Source organism: Rhipicephalus sanguineus, chromosome 5 (assembly GCF_013339695.2).
Source record: "Rhipicephalus sanguineus isolate Rsan-2018 chromosome 5, BIME_Rsan_1.4, whole genome shotgun sequence".
Taxonomy (NCBI): domain Eukaryota; kingdom Metazoa; phylum Arthropoda; class Arachnida; order Ixodida; family Ixodidae; genus Rhipicephalus; species Rhipicephalus sanguineus.
Window position 1 is genome coordinate 19,816,256 of NC_051180.1, and position 12,160 is coordinate 19,828,415.

Below are 12,160 nucleotides of genomic sequence, written 5' to 3' on the forward strand. Positions count from 1 at the left end.
GCCGGCATTGTTCGATTTTTACGTATACGTTTCCTCTATATCGAGCCCCTTCTACCACTTTGACTGCTCGAACGCTGCGATACCCCGCCACGGTGGTCTTGTGGTTCCGGTGCTCTACTGCTGACCTGAAGGTCGCGGGATCGAGTCCTGCATGGCTGCGGCGGCCGCATTTCGATGGAGGCGAAATGCTAGTGGCCCGCGTACTTATAGATTTAGGTGCACGTTAAAGAACCTTAGGTGGCCGAAATTTCCTGAGCTCTCCGCTACGGCGTCCCTCGTAATTCCCCATTTTTTTCCCCGCCCTCTTCCATCATTATTACCTTTATAGCGCAGCTCTTAGGCGCCCGTTCCTGCATTGAGCGTCATCGCCGTTGGCGTCTGCGTCGTAACCGATAGAGCGAACGAGAACGAAAGAGAGCGAACGCGAAGTCTGTCGATGTCACCAGCCAACGGCCTCTAACCTCGCTTTCTTCCTCCGTCACGCGCGCTGGCCCCCCGGTCGGACCTAGTGCTCATGCAGGGCTGGCACGTGCACTGCGGCTGGCTTCGCCTGTCCTAACGGGGCTGTCGGCGTTTCGCTTGGTTCGTGACGCCTGCAATGCACAGACTGGTGTGCGTAGCACTCGAGCGCTGGCAGTTTCTGTATAAATAGTCAAAGTCGAAGTCAAAGTCAAAGTTTATTTTCCATTCTGTCGTACAGAAAGAAAGGACTGTGAAAAAAAGCTGTGTTAGACAGCTTACATTGCCACAACTGCGGATAGCCAAAACTTCCAGCACAGTTGACGTTCCCCCAACACGAAGCTGCGCTCAGCTATTCGCATTAGCCGGCATCGTAATCGTCGGTGAATTTTTAGGGGCGAAGCCCCTTAGGATCTAGACTTGTCCGTTGTGTCGTGTCCGTGCTCACGGCACATACCCGATGTTTATACTCGACGAAACATCTGTGACACAGATGTGTCTATGTTGCGACTACGATTACGATTATATAAAGTCTCAGATAAAAGTCATATGCAGCAACCAGAACACTCCTGAAATATCTTAATAAGAATTAAATCGAATAATAATAATTAAAGGCACTATGTTCCCGAAATCAACAAATCTGGCTAACACAATTCTTAAGGACGTGCACAGTGGGATGTGGAAGGTGTGCCTAACAGTTTGACCACTGGCTCTCCTTTTCACAGACCACAAAGCAGTAATAATAAAGGAAAAACGGAATCCAGAACTCAAGACGATGTAGGAATTATAAGTTGCGATTACGATTACAATTATGAAGACTCAGATAAGAGTCATACGCAGCACTCAAAACATTCCTGAAATATCTTACTAAAAATGAAATCGTATAATAATTAAAAGCACTATGCTCCCGAAATCAACAAATGTGGCTATCACAATTCTGAAGGATGTGCACAGTGGGATGCAGAAGGTGTCGTGCCTGACAGTTTGACCATTGGCTCTCCGTTTCGCAGACCACAAAGCAGTAATAATGAAGGGAAAACGGAATCCAGAACTGAAGACGATGTAAGAATTATAACAAGAGGATTAAAATAGAAGAGCATTAAAGAGGAACCAAGTAAATACATTTGCATACGTATATATATACACTTTATGTCACTCAATTTACATTCGCAGTGCCAACGCGCGGGTGACGTACGGTGACATACCGCTACGATACCCAGTGCTTCGCCACTCGTCATGATTCGCATTGGTGGAGACGCGGTGATTTATTTGTACTGATGACGAATAAGAAGCTGCGCCATTATTATTATTATTATTATTATTATTATTATTATTATTATTATTATTATTATTATTATTATTATTATTATTATTATTATTATTATTATTATTATTAACGCTGCGACTCCTGCCGATGCGTCATCGGGTCGTGCTCATATGTCATACGTTGACCTTGAGCAAGTCCTTCATGACGTCCTAAAGAGGGGATTTCCCCGCTGCCCACTTCTCTCATATGCAGCATTGCTGACATATGCATATTTAAGCGTTTTTAGGGCTTTACGTGCAAAAAAAAAAGAAACACCATATGATTATGCGGCACCATGTTTGTGGCACGAAGCCACAAGGAAATCCATACGGATTTCTCAGGAAGAAAGCTTATTAGCTGCCGAAGAATTCGTCCTGGTCTTGGGATCGAACCCGGGACCAACGCCTTTGCGGAGAGGTCTCTCTCAGTTAGCATTTGGCAGCGCGAGGGCGAATTAATTGACAACTCGATGCTCATAGACACAGAATACCACATTGAATAAAAAGACGGGGACGCCGACCACAAGAGAATCAAAATGTATTGACGTTTCGGCGCCCAGAACGGGAGCCTTGTTCACAAGATCGTGAACAAGGCTCCCGTTCCGGGTGCCGAAACGAGAAAGGGTTAAGAAAGGGAAATTCACATTCCTTGCGGCTATCCTTTGTGGCTTCGTGCTACAAATGGCTGGTCGTCAATTTTACCTCTCTCAACCCTTCCGCCACCTTGCGGGATTCCGCAGAACCGATTCGCACTAAATACACTAAAGGTAAAGATAAACATTTTAATGAAGAGCTGGAGATATTTGCCTGGCTGTCCTGGCATGCTGCTCCAGGTGCTGGGTGACGATTATGATATATACAGTGATAAACGCATAACAAATGCACTGGTGTTCATGCATTGAGTCTCTATCCTAATGCGGTCACCATGACCGAGAATCGCACCCGTGTCTTCGAGCTTAGCAGCGAAACACAGCCACTAACCTATTACGGAGGGTTCAAATGCATATTGACAGTATATAGCGTTTCTGTCACCGACAGTTTACAAAAATACTGAAATTTGACATTTTTACAAATGTAAATTAGTTGCAGCAAGTAGGAACTATATGCCGATATTCATTGTACCACATGTTTCTTTTCACCTGGCAAAGAATTTCATGCGAGTTATATGAACAGAGAGAAGCTCTCTGTTCATATAAATCGACGAAAATGCGTCACTGAAGTCTTGGTGGACCGTGGAATAAAACACTTTCGTGTTAAAAAAAAAGAACTTAGGAGATGGTTTCTCTCTCTGTGTGTCTTTTATACCTTTATTCCCTTCCCCATGTGTAGGGCAGCAAAATGGACGCAGCCTCGTTAACCACTTTGCCTTTACCGTGTTCCCTCTCCCTGTCCCTCTTTCCTGGTCGACGAAAAAGTAATCTTTCGTAAGCCATCTCCCAACTTGCGGAATTCCGCAGATCTGATTCCAATCAGAAGAGGGAAAAAAAAGGTATACGAATAAACCCGCTAATTATGTTGAACGGAACTGTTAATGGCGATCTTCCAGTTCGAGGGTCAACTACAAGGTCGCTAATACGTTATCTACGGAATGAGTTCCCCGTTATTGTCGATATAATGAAGAATTATTTGAGTTTATAATCGAATGTGAAGCTTGATAAAAAGACATGAAGCTATTCCGAGAGCATGCTTTCTAATGTCTTTTTATCATAATTATGCGAGATGTAGTTTTAATTTTATAGTATGGGCATATAGGGTGTCATGCCGTCGAAAAGTTGTGAATGTACAATAAGGCATCTTATTGCGTAGCGTTTCAAATGCCATTTTGCATCATATGGCCCAGTAGCTCCACGAAGGTGTCAAACATTTTTCAAATCATTAAATCGTTATCAACGTTACTATCTGAAAGGATGCCGCACTAAACCAAGTGAAATACGCGACTGCCTGGTGACCCAAGTGTATACTCTTCTGGAAATAGCTTTTAAATTTAAATTACTCTTCAGCAAGATACAAATGCTTGACTTGCATATTTTTCCACTTGTTTCATACGGCTGCGGCCACATTGAGCAGAGACTCAAGCACAACTGAATACTGAACTCCGTGCGTTTCCCATTTGCTTCAAGGATATAGACGAAAGGTTACGAACGTTCGCGCTATGCCACGTAAGATTATCGTGTCATCGGTGGCATATACGGTCGCCAAATAACTTGTTAGCGGAAAAGAATGCTCACCATTTTTATGGACTTCTTGAAAGATTTGCTTTGTTTGTTAAGGAAGACCGGCCTTGTTCTGTAGGTCCAATGACCTTTCAAATGTTTTCGTTCCGATGTTTAGGCTGCTAAAACAGAGGGCAGTCGTTGACACCTGGAGGCTCAACGACCCGAAGGAACTCGCGTACAATGGGCGACGGTGAAGCGTAAAGCTTCCGGTTCACGTCGACCTCCTGTGGTTCTCAGTCGGCCTCTCAATGCATGGCATACTGCAGCGTCGCAGAATTCTACTCACTGAAGTGCTTCCGCTAAAATTTGAACCCACGAACACGAGTCAAAGCTACCTCTGCGATTCCAGGACCGACGTCATAGGTTCCGTACGTCATTCCGCATTCCTCAAGAGGAATGTGAGATACATTCAGAAGGTGCTGCGACCGCAGTGGCGACGCTGGCGAGACCAGAGATCGCTCTCAATATTAACCACGATTGTTGAGGCCTTACGTCCCAAAATCACGATATGATTATGAGGGATGCCGTAGTGGAGGGCTTCGGAGATTTCCATCGTCTGGTGTTCTTTAACGTGCACCTAAATCTAAGTACACAGGCCCCTAGCATTTCGCCACTATCGAGATGCGGCCATCGGGGCCAGGATTAGATACCGTGACCTTCGGTTCAATAGTCGAACACCATAACCACTAGACCATTGTGGCGGGTAGAGAAATCACCCTCGCCTAGCCATATAGTTACAAATGCGGTACGTGTCACAAATGTAATACGTGAGTGATAATCACCCGTCTTCACTGTATACAACTGCGGAGAAATTTCACTTCTTCAGTACATTCTGCCATAAAAGAAATCACCCAGGCAGCGAAACATCCTGGAACAAACGAGGCGAATGGTTGGAAAGCGTTCGTGCAATTCTGCGTGCAAAATAACCTATCGCAACAGGTCTACCTTCTACAAGGGGCCAAATAAAGAGTGTGCGCTCTCGTATAGAGCAAACTACAAAGGTTACTAAATGCTACTACTGGCGCTAATTTCGCCTCTGCACGCGTATACTACTATATCGCGTTAACCTTTTATGAAGCAACACACTCACCGCCGCCATTCGTCAAGCTTATACACGATGTCAAATAGACCGGATTTCATTAACCGCTTTATCACAAACTGCGCGAGCTGCTAGGAACGGATATAAAGTCGCGCGCGAAACGCTCACGTGTTTATGTAGACGCTGAAATGAATGGGCACAGCGGCTGGCGCGTTGATGCGATCCGCGGTAACGCGTCGATTTCATTACAACTTCATTTACATTATTTCTCAGCATTCTGCAACAAGATGACGCAGCTTCCAGTTACAGCTTGTCCCTACTGTGGGAAGCTGCTCAATGGACCGCTTCGCACGCTCTGCTTAATTGCGTGCTACGTAAGGCGCGGTGTGAAGCGTGTATCAACACGGGCGGTAGAGACGCCCTTAAGCTATCGTCATGACATTTTGCCGAAGCCACGTTTAGTTCTGCAACGACCGCAAATATTAAAAACGCCAGGCCTGCGCGGAAAGCGCAGCACAGTGACAGCGAAAGCTGGAAGAGCGGCATTTCTAGAGCCCGTTGTAAACTCTCTTAGGGCTACTAATACAAGTACACTAGCAACGTACCCAATACGCCATTATTCATCATTGTGCGCAGAAGCGAGGTTCCAGCTACACATCTGTAAGGCATTATGTGCACTTTCTTTACGTGACGGCTGATGACGATGAAGAAATGTGGCTCAGCCCTTGTAATTGGTTGGAAGCTTTAAACGGCTCACCAGTTACGTAATTCGCATTATGTGACGCCCAGTCGCTATTTCACTCTCCCATCATGCAATATAACATACGTTGACGTGAGAAAGAGAGACAGAGAGAGGAGGGAAGAACTTTATTGAGACCCTGAGGAAATGGATGATGGGCATATGGGCTTCCTTGGCAACCAATGCAAGTGCACTTGCGAGGAATCCACTACGCTATAACTCATCATAATTTCTGTGAAGTAGGGAAACAGCCACTATGCCATTTTTCGTCATTGAAAGGAGAGCCGTGGTACCCGCTAAAAACATGTAAGCCATTATGCGCTTTGTTGGTGCTGTGCCTGATGACGATGAAGAATTATTGCAGAGCCCCTTGTAATGGGTTGGAAGCATCCAACAGCCCACTCGTTGCGCAATTCGCATTGTTTGACGCCTGGTTACAGAATTCGCGTTGTGTGGTGCGCGGTTGTTATTTCACTCTTCTACCACACTAAATTACATATGTTAATGTGGTTCCTTCTGGACATGAAGCCTGTATAGCGTCTTCTTGCAAGGCAGTTAGTTCCAAGCACCGGCATGGCTCTAAGGGTCTTTTCATTGCTGTGCCGCCAGCGTTGCTCCCCGCTGTAGCTCCGGCGTTCCGTGACCCTTCTTCTGAATCCAAGTCCGTGCTTGCACTCGAAGCGACGCTTGTGGCTGGACGGTCCTGCTTAGAAGCTGGTGCGGACGCTCCAGTAACCTGCCAGCTTAAATCTTTCGTCGCCTCTTCCGATGGCTTGGCCGGTGCTGCAGCCGGTTCTAGTGCTCTTTCAGTAGGTTCGGGCGTAGCGTCTCCTGCAGATGTTGACGCTTCACAGTCAAGTCCGGCTACACTCCCATCTCCACTACCTTCCGCGGCGTCCTCCGCCTCTGTTACGTCCATAATGTGTTGCGTTGCATCCTCTGTCTCCGCTGATCCCGTCACTGAGGCGTAGGAGCGGACGCACTGTGCGTCGCCGTGTCCAAAACGCCGGCAGCGTGAGCACCGCGGAACCTTACACTCACGACGCACATGTCCCGTTCCGTTGCACCGCAGGCACTGCATCGGCCGACCGGGGGCGACCACTAGGGCTAGTTCACCAGCGACTCGGATCTGGTGTGGCAGGTCATCCACTCTCATGCCACTATTGAGCTTAATGAGCACCGTGCGTGTTGTCGAACTCTTCTCAGTTACTCCTTCTACACGCCAACGCTCCCGGGTCACTTCCGTCACTCGGCCAAACGCCGCCAGCGCTGTGCGCACGTCGTCGTCAGCCACTCCGTGCAACAGCCAGTGCAGCCGTAACCTCACTTGCTGCTCCTGGGGGTCGATGACAAGGCAGCGTCTTCCCTTCACCTGAAGTTCCTTTAGTTGAACCAACTTCTTCGTCGCCTCCGGGCTGTTTAAGGTGACGGCCCACACGTGGTTGATCTGGTAGGCGCCCAACGCCAAAACGTCGGGAAGCAGCCGTTCCTTGTCCAGAGCGTCCCGAAAATCTTCGACCTTGAAAGGCCTCACTCGAATATCTCCGTGCAAAAACACCGTGTTTAAACAACGCGCCCTGTTGGCAAATTCGGCAAGATGATCTCAAAATCCTTGTCAGTGTCATCTGTAAGCCTGTTTCCGCGGCCGCCAAGAACCGCTCCTACGCAGAGGGCCCAGGTTCGAACCCCGTTCCATCCTGGAAATTTTTTTTTAGGTCGTTTTTTTTTTATTTCGAGCGATAGTGGTTACGGACACCGGCGGCGGCGGCGGACAACTACGGCGCCAAAAACGGCCGCTGAAATGATCTCATAACAGCTTTCGCTGTAACATGCCGGAGCTGCGAAGATCAATCGTATCCGACCAGTGCTCTGCATTTACTGACGCAGGTATACCTTTATAAGCGAGATTCAGCTAAAGCGCGGCAACACATGCCTCGAAATCATATCGAATGATGCGTCACCGCGTTTTCGTGGGATCTCGTTTCTATAGGCCCAGTCGTGTAGTAACAACCGTACGAAATGCGCACGACTACGAGCGGAAACAGTGGCATCGCCGACTGACAGGCGGGCTGCTGCAGAAAGACATAGCCTGACAGCCAACTGGCGTCAACTCCAAAACGGTGAGCTGGCTTTGCTTTCGGGGCCTTAGTTTAATGGAGTGGCGTATTGGAGTAATGAACAAACGGGACGAAGCGATGGCACAAGCCGTATCAGCAGAAATATAGGTAAACTTGGGAGAAGGCTCGCTGGTAGGGGCTCGTGTTGCAAATTAAGCCGCGAAAAATAGCAAGGACGATAAAGGAAGCAGGCATACAGCACGGGTGCCGATCTCGCGTTAGCAGTTCACTGTGTATTTGAGGAAAATAGGCACGGCGCTAAAAGGACGGGGACTAAGTGAACACACGAACCGACAAACGCGGGCGCCAAAGTGTGTGTGTGTTCTCATCCGCGTCATTTTTCGTTGGCTACTTTCCAGTTCGAGTCGATAGCTACCTAGCTGCTTATGAAAGTTATCGTAAATGAAAATGATAATATGATAAATGCGTGCGACATAAAGGTTAAAATGAAATTTACGTATGCACACAATTTAGTCACGCCGTGGTTCATCCATTTATTAAGCGCTGCAATGAATGAATATTTGTTCGCTGAAGATGTCGGCGTCGCCAAGGTATACCACGGTATACCGTAATGTAAAAAGTGTCTCGCCTAATGTATGAGCTGTAGCTGTGTAGGATACATTACAGTTTTAGAATAGGGTGAGCTGTAGCTGCCGTATGCAATCATGTTGGGTTGTCGCTACAGCACATGCATCAAATGCTAAGTACTCTTTGAATTAGCGCCCCGGCCTCTATTTTTCGAAAATAGTTAGCCTATTCATGCCGCCCCCGAGGCTCCTGTGCGTTGATCTCGTGAAGATTCGAGCGCGATTTGCTTGCATTTCGGTCTACGAACCCGACGCCTGCATGGGTACCCAATCCAAAAACTTTCTATCGTAGCATCCGCAGATATGTGCGGTGTTTGTGACGAATATATAGCCCACGTCGGCATGTAGCGTTTGAAGCCGCACCCGCACAGGTGGCTATGGCGTTGCGCCTGATGAGCACGACGTCCCAGGTTCGATTCCTGCCTTGTCTGCCACATTCTAATGGAGGCTGAAAGTACGAACTATCTCGTACCGTTCACCAACAGGTAAAATTATTCGTAGATCACAGTTTTTTTACGTGAAACCCCACAATATAACTCTGATAGGCTTTGACGCAAAATCATTTTAAGCACGTCAAAAGCGACTAAACTGGACGAGGTTCCTTTTCCACTTGTGGCGCGAATTACAAAATAGTGGTGCGTGCGCTATCTTAGCTCATGCTCTGTAAACTTGTAAAATTATTCAGGAAAATAGAACTGTAATACATACGAGTATATATGCTTCATACTGATACGAATCGGTCCGTTATGACCAGTGGCGATCTTGTATAACTTACCACGAAGTCTACTCACCGCAGGGCAATGCACCCGCATGCATTCCCTTCAGGTCACTGGGTGCCATCTTTTAACAATCTGTATGCGAAAAAATGTTGGCCGTTAAACGAGCCTCACCGTTTCCACCATGCCGTCTTCGCAGGAAAAAATGCCGTGTGGGTATGTCAAAACGATAAGAGCTGTCTGCATTTTTTTATTCGCGTTGCACGCGTCCGAGGAGGCGTTTGACGTCTAAGATCGAACAGTCTCGCGCATGTGCCGAGAAATAACACCATCAATAAAATGCATCCTTTTCATTGACTGTATGCCTTTCTTTTTATTTGCGCTGCACGCATCCACGGTGTTTGACGTTTACGATAACAACTGCGCGCTGACGCCTAAAAGTAACAGCAGAAATAAGATGAATTGTTTCCCTTTACTTAAGCGCGTACTTCGACTCTTGCTGCGTTCGTTCGCAGTTTAAGCTCTGAATGTGAAAAAAAAATGCACTTCGTGGGCAGATTCCACTCCGGGAGGAAAGCAAAGCAGTGAGTGCTGACGATGGAGTGAATAGACCGCACTTCCAACCGATTTTCACTGCCGCCCGTCGAGCCCCGTGGAAAGCAAGGAATCTTTGAATCACTCTCTCGTGGTCTGGCCAAGGTTGCAGTAGTAAGTGAACTGGGAATGCTTGCCACTTTTTTGTATAGTGTAGTGTCTACCAGCCGCTTCCGTTCGCTTAGTTCCCGTGAGCAAAGACGAAGCAGGTGGTACGCTGTATCAGCTACGTGTAAAGTTTGGCACACACCGCACTTCAGCAGATCCTGCGAAGCAGTGCCACGTTAAAAAAAATAATAATAATTGAGACGGTTTGGCTCAGCCAAGCAACGTAATATTGCGCTAGCAAATTCGAAATTCACGTTAGGCTAGGCTAGGCCGGTGCTTAACAAGTCAGTTTTTGTGGTGTGCCAAGTCCATTTTGGCAGTAGGCAGATGCGCTGTCGAGGATGCCCTAACCCAATTTCGGGCATGGGCCAAGCTAATTCTCATTCACGCCCAGCTAGAATTATAAACTGCCAAATTCGGCAAAGGTGACCCCAAATCCCAAAGTCACATTTTGGGTGAGCCATGACAGGTTTCGGGCATTTCAAACGTACTATACCATGCATTCAAAAAACGGCATTAAAAAAACGGCAGGAAAATGCCAGTCCCAGCCTTGAAGAAGACAAGTTCACTTGTCTAAACGTCGGCTCGAGCACCCACCCCCTGTTTACGATTTTTTTTCTTACCATACATTGCCATTCATATCCTACAACGTCATTGCTGAATTGTCCATTTATTGTTGCGTTGCCTTGCCTATCTATTCATCCCCAATGAGTCCAGTTAAAGCCTCGTGTGCCTGTGTGACATCCGCGAATTCTTGATAGGTAGGGTAGAAGTGATTTCTCACTAAGAATACTAACAGGATCCAGCCTGCGTTGGCGGCTAAGTTGAATTCCGGTTTGGGAGGATTGTTCTCTTGTCGCAGCTCTGACGTTCGCAGTAACGGCAAACGTGTCCTCCGGCCTGGCGTATGGTGCAGTGACAAGCGCACTGTCATACAGGCGTTTCTTATGCAGTGAATTTCAGCTTCAGTTTTCCTTTATTCATATTTCGTCGCTACATTTGGGCTTTTTGGCTATATTTGGGCATTTGGGCTACATTTGGGCTATAAAATAGGCGACATAAGCTGAAAACTTACCTCGGGGTTCAAAAAACACTTCAACATTGCAAACTCCATCCCGTAAACGGCAGAGCAGCCTCTAACCTATAGACGGAATATACCCTATTACCACAAAATTTCCTGCAGCCAGATGCTCTAACGTTCAAGTTGTTTTGAGCGGCCCCTCGAAAGCTTGTCAGCCCCTACCACTGAACTGACTACAAGACTAATGCTTGTGTCGAGAACAACACCACCACTGCACAAACGGTGTCGCTTACCGGATCCTCCTCTCCCATGGCAAGCAATATGTTGCGCAGACGAGACGCTGCCTTAATGACAGTTTATGGGAACATTGCAACAACGTCAAAAATGCGCGCGATGGGTGGCTCGCCATTTACTGTATGGCTCTTGCAATTGTGAACCGCTGTTTCTAACAGCTGTACTGTTGTTAGCAGTACGCATGAAATGCTTAGTAGAGCTGCTGTAGAAGCAAAAGATGTTCACAGTCTAGGCCCCGAGTGCACTAGCACCGCCCCTTACATTACTCAGCAATAAAGAATATGCTTCTCTCCGCGCACGTTATGCGATACTCAGACTGCGCATGCACGCCTGTAATTTTATCGCAATTTAGTGCACTGTATTGCTGTCTGTGCATCTCGGGTCTGCGTTCGCTTATAGTCACTTAGTACATGCCATCTATTCTACAATTTCCGCACTACATCTATGTCACTGCGCGCCATAGATGACATAGTTACTCCTAGAATCTAATTAAACTATATTGCTAATTACGTTCTTTACTTTCTTAAATGTAGTTAAGTTATATTACAAATTATAGCTGGCCGAAAGTAATGGCATTACCCGCTACAGTGGTTTAGTGGTTATGGTGCTTGACTGCTGACCCGCAGGTCGCGGGATCGAATCCCGGCCGTGGCGGCTGCATTTTCGATGGAGGCGAAAATGCTTGAGGCCCCTGCGCTTAGATTTAGGTGCACGTTAAGGAACCCCAGGTAGTCGAAATTTCAGGAGCCTTCCACTAGGGCGTCTCTCAAAATCATATTGTGGTTTTGGGACGTAAAACCCCACAAATTATTATTACAGTAATGACATCGCATAACTATGACTTTCGAAAAGCGATTAACTTCCCTTGAAATTACTTTAACTAAAAGTAGGCGTCGCTATTCTTTTTGAGCATTAGCTGCTAAACCATAGCGGCGACAACTTGTCTGTGTTTTGATGATGCGTCT

At 47.0% G+C, this 12,160-nt stretch overlaps 1 protein-coding gene across 1 annotated transcript in view; it reads left to right on the forward strand.

The window, feature by feature from the left end:
* Nucleotides 1-7,626: 7,626 nt before the first annotated feature.
* The window catches only part of LOC119393337 (sodium-coupled monocarboxylate transporter 2), a 49,754-nt gene continuing 45,220 nt past the window's right edge, over nt 7,627-12,160 (forward strand). The window contains exon 1 of the mRNA XM_037660308.2: nt 7,627-7,878. The gene's annotated coding sequence lies outside the window, so the exon portion shown is untranslated. The remainder of the gene's footprint in view (nt 7,879-12,160) is intronic.